This window comes from Mytilus edulis, chromosome 2, assembly GCF_963676685.1.
Source record: "Mytilus edulis chromosome 2, xbMytEdul2.2, whole genome shotgun sequence".
Taxonomy (NCBI): Eukaryota; Metazoa; Mollusca; class Bivalvia; order Mytilida; family Mytilidae; genus Mytilus; species Mytilus edulis.
The window spans coordinates 29,450,568-29,465,395 of NC_092345.1; the positions used below are offsets into that span (position 1 = coordinate 29,450,568).

The 14,828-nt window shown below is 32.3% G+C and overlaps 1 pseudogene; it reads left to right on the plus strand.

The window, feature by feature from the left end:
- The first annotated feature begins 12,792 nt into the window (after positions 1-12,792).
- On the plus strand, positions 12,793-13,689 carry LOC139510797 (beta-1,3-galactosyltransferase 5-like; annotated as a pseudogene).
- The last annotated feature ends 1,139 nt before the right edge of the window (positions 13,690-14,828 follow it).

Consider the following 14,828-nt stretch of genomic DNA (forward strand, 5'->3'; position numbering starts at 1 on the left):
GTGAGTGGAAGATGGACCAACGTCCATCGACAAAATATATTATGAAGACTTAAAACAACATCTCATTTAGATAATTATCTGACTATTCACGTAGAAGATGATAATTGATATATTTAAAATAGCTTTTTGAAATTTTAATTTCTGTGGTCCTTTATTAAATGATGCTATCTGAAAACAACACCATGTGAACAAATATAATGAACAAACTCATTTCGGTAAGACAAAAGTCTTTATATATATATATAGGTCAACTATATTGACTTCATATTGATACTAATGATTAATTAATTGTTTTTAGAACCAAACTTGTAGAAAATAGAGGAGATGTGGTTGACTGACAATGACTTAACTATTTATCAGTTTAAATGACGAGGATAAAATTAGCGTGTTTCTAATTTTGTTAAGTTCATAAAAATGAATTCGCACCTCTTTGTATAGAAAACATTTTCAATGTGTAAATCTTTCAATTATCAGTTATGTTCAATTTACATTAGCACATTATACCTGACTAAGGCAAGGAGCAATTTTATGTAGAAAACATGTAAATATGCTGGTGTACACATGTTGAAAAATATGACTAAAGAGTATAAATTGTTGAAGTAGTGAAAAAATATGTTATAACTACTTATTAAGGTGTAGTCTATCGATACTTTATTTGTTGTTGTATATTTTGTAAATAAAATAATATATGAATGTATTTATTCTCGTACGGAAGCGTTTTAGTGCCAAACATGTTTTTCATATTCCTCCCTATGTTTGCGTTACAACGCAACTTGTCGCTGATTATAATTTTTGCAAAATAACGCAAATATAACGTTATTACAATTTGCTTATTGAAAAGTAAAATGATTGAGTGTTCAGCACTTATCATCGATACGGATATTCTAACTGTATGGCAATTAACCCTTTCCGTACCCGATGAATATAGATTGCCATACATCAACATACTGAATGACACTGTTAACGTCTCAAAATAAAATACAAGTTGAACAATACATCCTTTAAATAAAAATGTGCCCGTCAAAAGACACCTCTATTATTTGAGGTTGACATACTTTATCTACAAGTTTTATGTCTTTTTACAAGGTATTTTGTGCTGATGGTAGATCTTTTGATTAAGACCCTTTTCACCTACGTGACCTACTTAATTGGATTTGTTATCGAGTTTGTACTAACATGAGCAACACGACGGGTGCCACATTAGGAAAATGATCTGCTTACCATTCCGGAAAAATGAGATCAACCTCAGTTTTTAGTGGGGTTCTTTGCATAAGTCTTTAGTTTTCTTTGTTGTGGTCCTTTGTTCGTCTGTTTGTCTGTTCGTCTTGTTTTGCTTAAGCAATTGCGTTGTCAGGTTATTTGAATGTTCCTCTGGTATCTTCCGCACCTCTTTTCTTGTTCAGCTGATGAAACCGTCTTTGAAAATCGCATTTGACCTTTTTAGTTATATTGCTGCTATATTGGTGTTTTATTATAAAGTAGCAACACAGGAACTTCTGTCAGGCTGATATATTAATAAATTAAGATATCATGAATCCATAAAATAGAAACCAAAAACATTAAAAACAGCAACATATCTACATACTGTCTTTATAATGATCATGGATTGCTTATTTAATTTTTAGATGTTATTATTCGTATTAAAGAATACAATGCAAATCAAGAAAGAGTTTTTAATTATAGATTGTCCGAATTTTTAAAATATGTTTCTTCTGTAATATGTAGTGAAAAATTCTATCTTATTTCACATAAGTTTTTCCATAAATCCATGTTAATATTTAAAAATTAAAGAATCAATAGGATTATAATTTCTTTGCTAATATCATCATAAGACAGATTCGAGGAGAGGTCTGATATGTGCCCTTAGATAGTCATTAAAGAATCAAAAGTAATATCCTAAGACACATCTTATTGATAGAAACGTGAATCCGGCCCCTGATCTGCTAACTACTTTAGATTCATATGACGTATCGGTGTAACATTATCTTGAACATTGTGATCTTTATGGTCAAGGGATGAAATCTATATTTTACTGCAAAAAAACATTTGAATGTAAGTTCATGTTTGTAGCTTTGTATTACTATCGTTTACCAATCAGGTGAGTCGTGTAAATTGTTTTGTTAAAGTTTTTGCATGGTTGAAAAATATTTACGAAAAGTTAATATTATCCCCTTAACATTGTATATTTTACAACCTATTCAGTTGTGACTGATTTTGACTGTAGTGTTATTTATTTAATAATTTTCGTATAACACTCTTTTTATAATGTTTTATATTGCCTGAAAAAAATGCAAAAGGAATGAAATTGCAATTCATTAACAATGGTATATTCATTTTCAACATAAAACAAAATAAGGATACGATGAAATGCTATCAAGTGGAACTTGTATATATGAATGAGTTGCGCGTTAATCTTGGTAATTTTAACCATTAACTTGTGTAAAGAATTCGCAATAGCCTAGCATTATCTGCGTCCAATTGCTGAATAGAAAAACATATTCTATTCATGATAAGACCCGGTTTAGACTAGTTTTCCTCTTTAGAAATCGTTAGGTAGATCGGATTAAACAATAACAATGGATAACACTCTTTTGTTTTTTATTGGTTTTCATTCGAGTATTAAAATTATAAGAAAAAAAGTTTGAATGAATGAATGAATTTTATTTCTCATGAACTACAAATTACATAGTTACAGAGAATATATAAACAATTACATTAAATATTGAAGCACATGCCAACAATACAAACATAAACATTAAATTATAAACTAACCAGGAGTGACCCTCACATTTATAATTTTTATAAATCTACAAAGTTTTGCAAGAACAATATAATTATTAGAGCTCATCAATTGTTGATATTTATAAATATTTGGACGAAGAGTACAATAGTATGGTAACAACATCTTTCTTTCTTGATTTAGAGCATTACATGACATAACATAATGATATTCATCACCTACGTCTCTTGATTCGCAAAGATGGCACAACCTAATATTTCTTGATATGTTATTCCACCTTCCCGTCTCGATAGGTAATCGGTGAATTGCACATCTAAATTTACACAATATAAATTGATTATATATTGACAATTTGGAAAAACAGCTTTCTAATTTTATATCAGTTTTCAAAATTCTATAACATAAGCATTTAGGAGTAGTGTTAATTTCGCTTAGGCAATTCTGCAAAATCACCCATTTATCTAACATTTGGTTCAACCAGATATTTGAAATTCCACAGGTATCAAAAACATTTTTTACAAATGATATCCATTTTCAGTTAAGACCATAGTTATGAAAATTAATATACAACAGTTTATATAAAAGACACGAAATTTTACTTTCTTTACCACATAGTAATCTACATAAGAATCTAACCATACCAACATTGGCATTAACAATTACAGGATATCTACCCAATTCCGCATAAACAATACAGCTAGGTGTACTGTGTTTTCAATGTAGAACAAGCTTACAAGATTTTAAATGTACACGTTCTATCAAATCAAAATTTTCAAATCCCCAAATTTCCGAACCATAAAGAAGAATAGGAAAAACTAATATCTTATCAAACATGTCTAAATGACATTCTATAGTCAAACTGATTTGTCTACACTTTTTGACAATACCATACATTGCTTTTGTAGCTTGTTCATAAATATATTTTCGGGTCTTTAAAAAAGAACCAGTTCTAGCAAAAAATATACCGAGGTATTTATACTCAGTTACAATTTCTAATTCTCTATTCTGTATAACAAATCTAATATTTTGGGGTTGTCTCCCTTTGGAGAATATAAGAACTTTTGTCTTGTTAACATTTATTTTAAGTTGCCATTTTTCACAATAAGCATCAAATTCATTTAGCATGTTTTGTAAATCTTCACTACTCTCGGAAAACATCACAGTGTCATCCGCATATAATAACATAAATATTTTTTTTAAATACTTTTAAAATATTGCAAACAGAGCAGGGGAAAGATTTTCTCCCTGTCTTACACCCATTTCACAAGTAAATAACTCTGATTTCTCACCATTAAATATAATGCGTGATTTTACATTTTCGTACATATTTTGTATAATACGGAAACATTTGTCATTTATATTATTCTCTAAAAGTTAAAATAATAAAAAAATTCTTTGTATAAAATCAAAGGCCTTTTCAAAGTCGACAAAGGCACAGTAGAGTTTCTTCTTCCTTAATCTGAGTAACTCGAATAGTGTATATCATGAAAATAAATGATCAGTAGTTGAATATCCATGTCTGAAACCGGTTTGATTTTCTAGTAAAATAGAGTACTCATCAAGATAATCACATAATCTAGTGTTTAAAATAGAAGTAAATATCTTACCATGACATGACAAAAGAGTGATAGGACGGTAATTCTGTGGTTCGGCAGAGCTACCTTTGTTCTTAAAGACTGGTATGACATTACCTATAATCCATGCCTCGGGTAAAATACCCGAATCAAAAATAATATTAAATATATACACATAAATATCAATCATACAATCAATAGACGAGGAAATGTATTCATTTACAATCATATCGTCACCCGACGATTTGTTATTTTTATATGTTTTATAGCTTGTAATATTTCTTCAGCTGTAATACTTTCATTTAACATAGAATTTGAAGATTCTTGGCTAACATCATTGTTAATATCATAAGTATCTCCTTCATACTTATTTTTGTTTATATAATTAAAAAAAATTAAACAATGACTCAGTGGTGATATTAGAATTGTTTTTATGTTTAACTTTATTCCAAATTTTCCAAATATCCCTGGGGTTTTTGAATCGCATATTTCTCATCTTAGTGCGCAAGTTTTCGTTATATAGTTTGATATTCTCGCCCATGACTTTTTTGTAATGTTTTTCTGACTATCGAAGTCTTTCTTTAAATAAATTAGAGCCATAGTGTTTATAAAGTCTTCTGCTTTTTCGAAATTCTTGTCTAACATTTTTACAGTCTTTATTAAACCAATCTTTGTTTGAAAAATTCCCTTCCCGACCAATGTTTTTTGAATTTTTAGTAAATACTCCAAAAGTATCTTTTGCAGCACTCAATAATACAATCGTACTATCATTTACAATACTATCTTCAGTACCTTCATCAACTGAACTTATATCATCATATTTAGACATTACATTTAACAATAATTCGTTTACTTTATCAACGTCAATGTTGTTTTTGTATTCAATTGTCTTTTCATGTTTCCGTCTACCAATGTGTACATTTTTGTCATTATTTACTTCGCTTTCACCTTGTGTATCATTACAACCATTTACAGTTAGAGACAAGCACAAAGGAGCGTGTATATCTGAGAATAAATTACAAAAATCAGAAACTTCAAACTCATCTACTTTACATAAAATATTAGCAGTATATAAAATATAATCTACACTAATACTGCGACTTGTTGGTTTACCAAGTACTCGGTCTTTACCGACTCTTCCGTTTAAAATATACATGTTATTATTTTTACAAAATTGAATTATTTTTCTTCCAAATGTATTGACAACAATATCAGAACTATTACGTATTCTTGGTATCTTAAGACCGTCTAAGACATGAATGTCATTAAACTCACTTACATCTTTAAAATCGGTTAAATGTTCTTCGAAATCAGATATATTAAAAAAAATCTTGTTCATTTGCAGTTCGACTATTGAAATCACCAAGAAGAAAAATACAGTTACTATTCTTTTGTAATTCAAGAAATTCTGTTTCAATTTCTGACATCGCATTTACAGACGTATAACGAGTATTTTCAGGTTGGGTGTATACACTATACCCATTATTATATCATCTTCAGTTCTAAATAATATTCTATCTACCCTAAACCATAAAACAAAAGGACAATCTGTTTCTATACAATGAATAAATTTTGCATACTGTGATATATAGCCTGATGCCCGCGTCACACTGTCCCGATTTTTACGCCGATGGCAACACGATAATGGAAATTTTCAAAATCGGGACTGATCGTATCCAGATCGGGCTATTCGTAGTGCCATCTTTAACCATCTTTAACCATCGGCCACTTTTCTAGCCTTCGGGGACAACTTCGGGAAGGGTTCTAAATTTTTTAACATGTTAAAAAATCCCCGAAGGTGCGTCCGATGTTAAGGGTTCGTATTGAGTTCGGTTCACCATCCTCACCATCGTAATGTCACCGGGAATGCATCTTTGCACATCGTATTGCTTTCGTGTTTCCATCGTTTCCATCGGGCAGTTTTGACATTACGATATCTACACGAATGAATCACGAAGATACCCGAAGGTCTTACGATGGCAACACGACTGCGTGAAGACCTCGTAATCCAGTCGTGTTGCCATCGAATAAAAGTACGAAGGCGACAAGATGGAACTACGACGGCAATAAATCCAGCTAAATATAAGTTAATTTTCGCGCTAAAATACATTTAAAGTGCCATGCGCGATATGCACTGGTCAGTCTAATACGACAGTTAAGAAAGACATGGAGCTCATATCATATGATTCTATGAGAACAAGAAAGGCGACAGCGTTGTTTCTATTAATTCAAATGGAACAAGAAGAGCAGCTATTACAGGCTCAGGATTTACTTTTACAAGAAAAATATTATTTTTTGTCAATTTTTCATATCAAGTAACATAATGAAAATCATAAACGCGCCTCGTACACCAACACTGCAGGTACACGTATATAGGGAAACCAACTTTTTCTTCATTATTCTATTTTTTTAGGTATCGTCTGAGTTGTTGTCACACGAATGTTTACTCCATAACCATTTTGTTTTCTATATGTCATATTTTGCCGCATTTGTTGCTTTCCCCACATCCTTCCTTTTGTCTATATTATTATGATATTCTCCTTGAAAGAGCTCTTTTTGAATAAAAGGGATCAACGAACCCATTACTTTACCTTTAAGATAGATCAGTAAACATGGGCATAATTATGGGTGATTATTCAGACTAGTGCACACATTTTACAGTTCAAACAAGGCAATGCCGAGCGTGGCATCCCCTCGTATGTAACATATTGGGGACAAATATGGACACTATATTTGTATATGACACATGCAGAAAATGGTAAATTGAATATGCATATATACATAAACTATTTTTTTAGAAATCAACAAGTACATACAGTAGATGGAAAGACCAGACTTTAGGTTTGTATGACTGATTTGTACTGAAATTAATATAAATAAGATTAAATTTGTAGTCGATTTCAGTGATACAACAATATAAAATTACTCACAAACCGTGAAAAGTTGTGGAGACTAGCAAATATCTGCCATCAGCAGACACTTTCAAAGTTCCATCATCTAGAAAGTAATCCCTTATGTATAGATATTATCATAAATATGAATAAAGGACAACAGTCTGGGGTATATATCAGTAACCTTCAGACAACAACAAACCCCTAAAAGCAAAAAACATCTAAAGGTCAATTTGAGGTTAGCATAATGTTCTAATTTTGTTACTTTATAAACTTTCTTTTGATCTTCATGATTTTCATTTTCATAAAGAAAAAAGGAATTTCGGTGTTATTTTCAACGAGACCACCATCCACCAGAGTTCAAACGAAGTGGCTGCTAGCAATTATAGGCAACCATTCGGCCTTTAACAATGAGAAAATCCCATATCGTATTGTCGACTATAAGAGGGCCCGACATGTCAAAATTAATGTGAAACAATTCAAACGAGAAAACTTACTGCCTAATTTATAACACCAATTTACGAAAAACAAACATAACAAACATAAACTAACGGTAACCACTGAATATTGGCTTTCATTAATGAGACATATATTCAGCATGTCAATGCTATCTGGTTTTGGTGTGCCTTGCTGAAGAGAATTCCGGAACAGCTTTTCGAACTAAAATGCTGACACAAATGTCATCTCAACTCACTTATACACACCATACTACCGGCTATTACATGTATTACTGCAGATTTGTGTTAAACCAGCTATTTTTTTTATCCTGTACAACAGGTTTGTCATCCCGATTGCAAATGATTACCTATTGCATCTGCAGTGCCTATATATAACCGATAATATGGCTTGTAAAACAAACAATTGATGATAATGGTACAATAAAAGTTACGTAGACTAAGATAATATGGCTTGTAAAAAAAACCAATTGATGATAATAGTACAATAAAAGTTACGTAGACTAAGTTACTGTGTCAAGTATCTTTGTGACCTACTGTGTTCAAGTGCTTTTTTGAAATAAATTTTCTTTTAATTTTTGGAGATGTCTTTAATCAGGATCAGCAAATATTGAACAGAATCAAGCAGTTATCATTCGAGTTCACGAGAACCGATCATAATATATGTAAAGTTGGAACATCTTTAATACCAGTGATATGATTTATCAGTTCATATGAAATAGCGCATGTTCTTTATATAACAAAAACAATTCTATTAGTTATCTATATTTCTTTTTCGTTACAGCTAAAGATGCTAACCCATTTAAGTTCAGCCACTACACCAATGACATTGGACGCGCTTACACAATCAAGTCAAAGACTTGGTCATGCTTGTACAAAAGCCACAAACATATATTCCATGACAATTTAAAAAAAATGTAAAGCTTCTTGTTATATATAATTATATATAACTAAATTATTTAAATAATGTACCTCGTTTCGTTTGATATAGATCCAGTAGAGGATACATTTTGTCGATTTTGTAGTTCACAGCCAGAATGTGGAAAGTAAACTACAAATTCTTATGAATCACAAGCTATGAATGTTCTTTTGTAGTTTTTTTTTATTTTAACATATTTTTAAACAATAAAAGTACATGTGTCGTTGGTCATCATTGCGTTTCGATTTTTATTATTATCTGGAATTAGGACGTTAGTTTTCTCGGTTTTACAATTTGATACATCTTAATTCTTTTGTACAAATGTAGTAGCTTTGCGTTTTGGGTTTTGCTCATTGGTGAACCTCATACAGGGACCTATATTAAGTTAGTAAATTATTTGTTATTTTGGCCTTGTGTTGGTTATTAGTCTCATTGCTAATTATACATCATCTATTATTCTTGTCGTGTTTAGATATTTGAAACTCAATACAATGCAGTTATTTTATATACAGTTAAATAAAAAATGCACAACTCCCGCGGAAAATTCAAAACGGAAATTCTATAGTCAAATGACAAAATAAACACTCTTATACATAAAACGAATGCAGGGATAACAACTGTCATATACCTGACTTGGTTACTTACAGGGATTTTCTTATGTAGAAAATGGTGGATTAAACCTTGTTTTATAGCTACATGTAGATTAACATCTCACTTGTATGACAGTCGCATTAAAATTCCATTATATTGACAACTATGAGTGAAAAAAACCAGACAAACGTTGACCTAAAGCTGCTAATTTCTGTGTAATTTGGTCTCTTGTGGAGAGTTGTCTCTTTGGCAATAAAACGCGTACGACATCTTCTTTTTTTTATATATACCAGTAGGAGGGTTCCCGGTTGGAATCGCCCCTTTTGTGGGGTGATCAATGCATTTGAATGGGGACATGGTTGGACCCCCCTTTCAAAATGGCTATAAAAATAAATCTGCCACTGATGTGTTTCGGTTCTGACTTGACTAGCTGAGACAGATCCAGCCATTTTTAAAAGGGATCCTAACCCAGGATAAAGGGTCAGCTCCAACTGATATCCCTATCCAAATGAATTGATCGTCAACAAAAAAGGGAGGTTCAACCTCCGGAATCCCCACTCCCCTAGATCCGCCACTGACCAGAGACTTAATGTGTACAAACCTGACGTAAAATTATGTACTATTGAATAATAAATAATATCACATTACCTCCAAAAATCAATAACTGTTACAGTACATTTTACATGTTTCAATAATCCAAAAACGGTGTTTATGTAAGAAGTTCCCGCGCAAATGTCATGTGTTACCGAAACGGGAAACACACAAAAGAATTGTAGGTGCATGTTGTCGTTCGCATTCCGATTAATTTACACAGTTCAATAAAATATATATGTTAACATTATCTATATTGGTTTTGAATTTAGTTACTAGATCAGAAAAATGATTTGTTTCTCGCAGACAACACAAAATAATATACATATTAACTCGACACTTAATCTAAACATCCCTACAACAAAATGGGACGACCAAACAGATTTCCTAATTTTGATAAAGGTGAAATATGTAGAATAAGAATTATGCACTCTGGAATAAGATCATAAATAAAGCCCTATATCAAGTGTAAACCAAAAAAAATAATGTATGAAATCATTGTTTATTACATCTGCTGCATAATAATATTGAAGTTGAAACTAACAACGATCACGTGTATCCTGTCAACCCCTGGAAAAACATAATATTGTCTTCTTGACAACTTCCGCAAACCGTGGTCTGGTAAAATGATATATTGTTATAGTGTATGTTAACAAAACATTCAGTAACTGGAAATACCTTTAATATTGTCTTTAGAACCAGCAGGTAAAAAAATGAGCAACCAATTTCCTGTGTATTATGCTATTTCAAGGAGAAAAAACAAGTCCATCTGCATGACCTTGACCTTTGGCCTTGAACGTAAAAAATGTCAGATCATTACCAAGGAGGAACAATATACCAAATGTGGTTAAAATCTTTTGAAGCATATTGGTTTTAGAGTGTCCACAAGGGTGATATTGCCTTGCATTACAACTGTCACTGTGACCTTAACCTTTGGACTTTAAAGTCAATAGCGCTTAAGATATTCTTAACGAGTAACACCATACAAAGTTTTGATCATTTTGGTTCTAGAGTGCCCATAACAATTTCATCTACACGCAACTTACACGTAGAAGCCGAGAGGATAATAAACTAAGTTTTATAAGAATTAGACAAAAAGATCGATTTCCCGCCATGCATGGCAGACTTGTACAGAAACGATATGTTGTCGAAATTCTGTTCGTATCTTTGAGACATCGTATTGCCATCGCACCATCATCGTAATCCATATTTTAGCCTTTGTAATCCATCGTTTAGCCTTCGTGATCCATCGTGTAGGCTTCGGCTGAGATATGAAGCTTAAATACCCGTCTTCGGTTAACCTTCGTATGTCCATCTTTTGCTATCGTATATAATTTCGGCACCATCGTATAGACTTCGTTATTTATCGTACTTGCTTCGGTCACTTTTTGGTATTTTAACGAGATCGGGACCAACTTCGTACGAACTTACAATTTTTCGCATTCGGGTGTCCATCGTATATAAAAATCGGGACAGTGTGACGCGGGCATAAAGCTATCCCACCTGATCTAAAGCTAGTAAATTGTTTCCTGTTTTTATAATGAAATGAAAAATCTTCAAAACTAATTTCATCTAAATCGTCCAAGTTTGTTTCAGTAAGACATAATAAATCATTACATTTGAATAAATCTCTCAATTCTTGATCAGTAGTTTCCGTTTCAATCCACAAACATTCAATGACAATAGATGAACAATATCTTTATTTACATGCTTATAATTAATACTAGTGTTAATGTGAGAGTTAGTTCCATCTGAATGATTTAAACTGTCATTTAAAGAGTCATTTAAACCTCCACGGTTTACCTAGTTATGTTTTCCACGTCAACGAGGGGCTCCACGGGGACGGTCGTTGTTCTGTTGAGGACCTCTGCGGGATGGTTCTTTCTGTCGTGCGCCTTCTGTTTCTTGTTGTTGTCTTTTGTCTGTTTCCATGTGACGATCGGTATGTGGTCCAATTTCTTTACCGTTAATAAACAGCTTGTCTTGTTTGAAGTGCGTCTTCTGTCCTTGTTTTTTTGCCTCCTTAAAATATGACCAGAGAAGTTTGCGGCGGTCATTATGCATATTATCTGGTACCAATTGTTGCCCGAGGATGTGGCATGATTTATAACAAACTTTGCCGTTTATAAATTTTCAAATTTTAAAGAAACTGACGTTTCAACACCCTCAGTCAAAGTTGACCTTTGATATTTTTTTGCTATTTTCAGGTAGTACTACTTTTGGTCAGATAGCTTTTCATTTGTTTTGGTTCTTATACCTCCTTGAATATTTGGTTTTCTTAATAAAGGAAAATCTAGAAAAGAGCTTCGGACGAATCAAATTTATAACGTGTTGTTTTTATATTTTTTTTATTAAACAAATGCAGTAGTTTGCAAATAGTCCGTGTCTATGTACATGTATGTTTGCGTTTGTTTTTGGAGCAGTTCAGTGTTTCAGTTGTTCTGTTGTTTTCCGGTTGGCCAGTAACTTTATTGATACATATTATTTATTTGATTGTCAGTGGAGAACAAGGCTAAGTCATAGCTAAGAACCTATATTTGGATGCAAGCAATTTGTATAGTTCCCCATATGGACTTCAACATTGAGGAAAGCCAATATCGTAGAGTCAGCTTAAAAGGTTCTACATGATAAAATGTGAAACAATTAAATCGATAAAACCAATATCCTGACTTATGACATTAAAACCACATCAACAAACGACAACCTCTGAACCTAAGGACAGATGCAAACTAATGCAGCGGGTATAAACGTTTCGTAATAGGTATCAACTTCGCAATTACCCAAACAATAGTGTACCAAGTATGATTTAACAGAATTGTATCATTGTTAATTCAGAAAATGTCTACCTAAAACTGTTTCGGTTTCTCATCTGGCCACAAAAAACGTGTTTGTGTTTTTTGTTATAAATATATTTCCCTCATATTGCTAATTTTCATCATTTGAACCCTCTTTGCAAAGAAAGGGGAAATTATAGCAGTGACTAGAACACTTACAATTTTTGTTTCATTTTTTATAGGGTAAAATGAGGAAAATGCGACTAGCTAGGAAAAGGACAGTAGCAGTTTTCTTCATCATAAGTGTTTTAATATTTACCTACACCATGACTTTTGGAAACACTCTAACCGTTGATAGGAAAGACCCAGAAAACTTTATTCAATTCAACAACGCTGAGAAGATGTTGGAACCAGGGGATATCAAATATTCGATAAATAATAAAAACATCTGCAAACAACACCACGTGGTATCATGCATTGTTCTTGTCCATTCGCAAGTAACACATTTCAATCGACGTTTGGAACTCAGGAATACTTGGTTGAAGTCGACGTTTTACAAAGGGAAAGTTGTCAAAGTGGTTTATTTGGTTGGCACCGTAAATGATGAAACCCTCACAAAGAAACTGGTAAAAGAGAATCACCAGCATGGAGATATTGTACAGGGAAATTTTATTGATACGTTTCGTAATTCAACTTATAAAGGATTCATGGGAATAAAATGGGTAAATGAATACTGCTTGAATGCTGACGTTGTTGTAAAAACTGATGACAATGCTTTTATTAACTTGTTTTTGTTTTTTTAACAGTACTATAGTCATATTATAGACGACGCCTATATAATGGGAGCATATATGCAATCCAGTAAAATAATTCGATCTAAATCCAGTAGATGGTACGTTCCAGATTCATACCTTAAAGGCAAACAGATGTATCCTTCGCCTTATTTAAGTGGATATGCTGTGTTTTTACCAACAACTCTGATCCCTAGTTTTTACAGGGCTGCTTTATCGTGAGATTTTTTTCCTGTTGAGGATTATTATCTTTTTGGTGTTCTACCGGCGAAAATTAAAAGTTATAAAAATGGCGTCAAATTTCAATTCTTAGATAACAAAAAATATATGATTCATGGATTGGGAACGAAGAGCAATGGATAAATTGCTATGCTACCTCAGGTCAATGCAAATTTCTGACACTTTTTACGAGCAGTCATCGTCTTGATATTGAAAGACTATAGTATTCAGTAGTCAAAAACAGAAATCTTATGAATTAGGAATTATTGATATCACAAAACAAATATTCGTCGTTCTGAACAAAACATGATTATATTTATACATACGACTATTCTTTTATCACGTGGGACATGGAAAGCTTTTAAAAAATTAAACATATATTTTGTATTGTAATTGAGTTGAACAAAATGAAATGGACAAAATGGTCGGGTTGTTGTTTCTTTAACACATTCCAAATTTCCATTCTCAATTTTAAAGTAATTCTCCAGAAAGAATTAATATTTTATCAGTGTGATATTCACAGTGCTTGGTTTCATTCGTCTGGCGTTCGTCGAAGTCGTCTCCCGTAAACCGTAGACTTTTACAAAAATCTTCTTCCCCGAAACAACTGGACTAAATTTAACGAAACTTGCTTGGCCGTAACCATCATTGGTATATCACGTTTATAAAAATGTGTCCGAATATCACGCCAATCAACTAATATAGTCGGGGATAGCTAAAAATATAACAGAGGAGTAAAATGCGAGTTTTGTCATTTATCTTGAAAGCCGCTAAATGTAAAGAATAACTAACAACTGTATATTTATATCAAGACAGTCAGACGATTTATTTTATAGGATTTATAAACTGACGAATTTTTCAACTTTTTTCCCTTTTTGTCAATTGTATTGAAAACTATATTAAATACATGTAGAAAGAAACTATAAGAATAAGCAATGATCAGCAAGACAAGATTTTCAAATGAGCAAAATTGCCGAAATCGTCAGTCGACCTATTTTTGGAGTCATTACTCTTTATTGACGTTTATACCCTTTTCTTTAGCGTTTTCGTCATTTTTTAAAAACTTTTCAAAGCAAAAAATATCAGGAAGACAAAATCAGTCGTTTAAGAATGTCCCGGTTCCACAAAGGGAAAAGTCGTATCAATTTGATTCATCAATTGACGATGAAATTTTACAATTGTTTTTAAATATTGTCCTAATACGGACCTTAACAGCAAACATTGTTATTGTTGTATTCAAACATTTTCGCTCTGGTTATGTTTGACCGAGAAAAACACACACA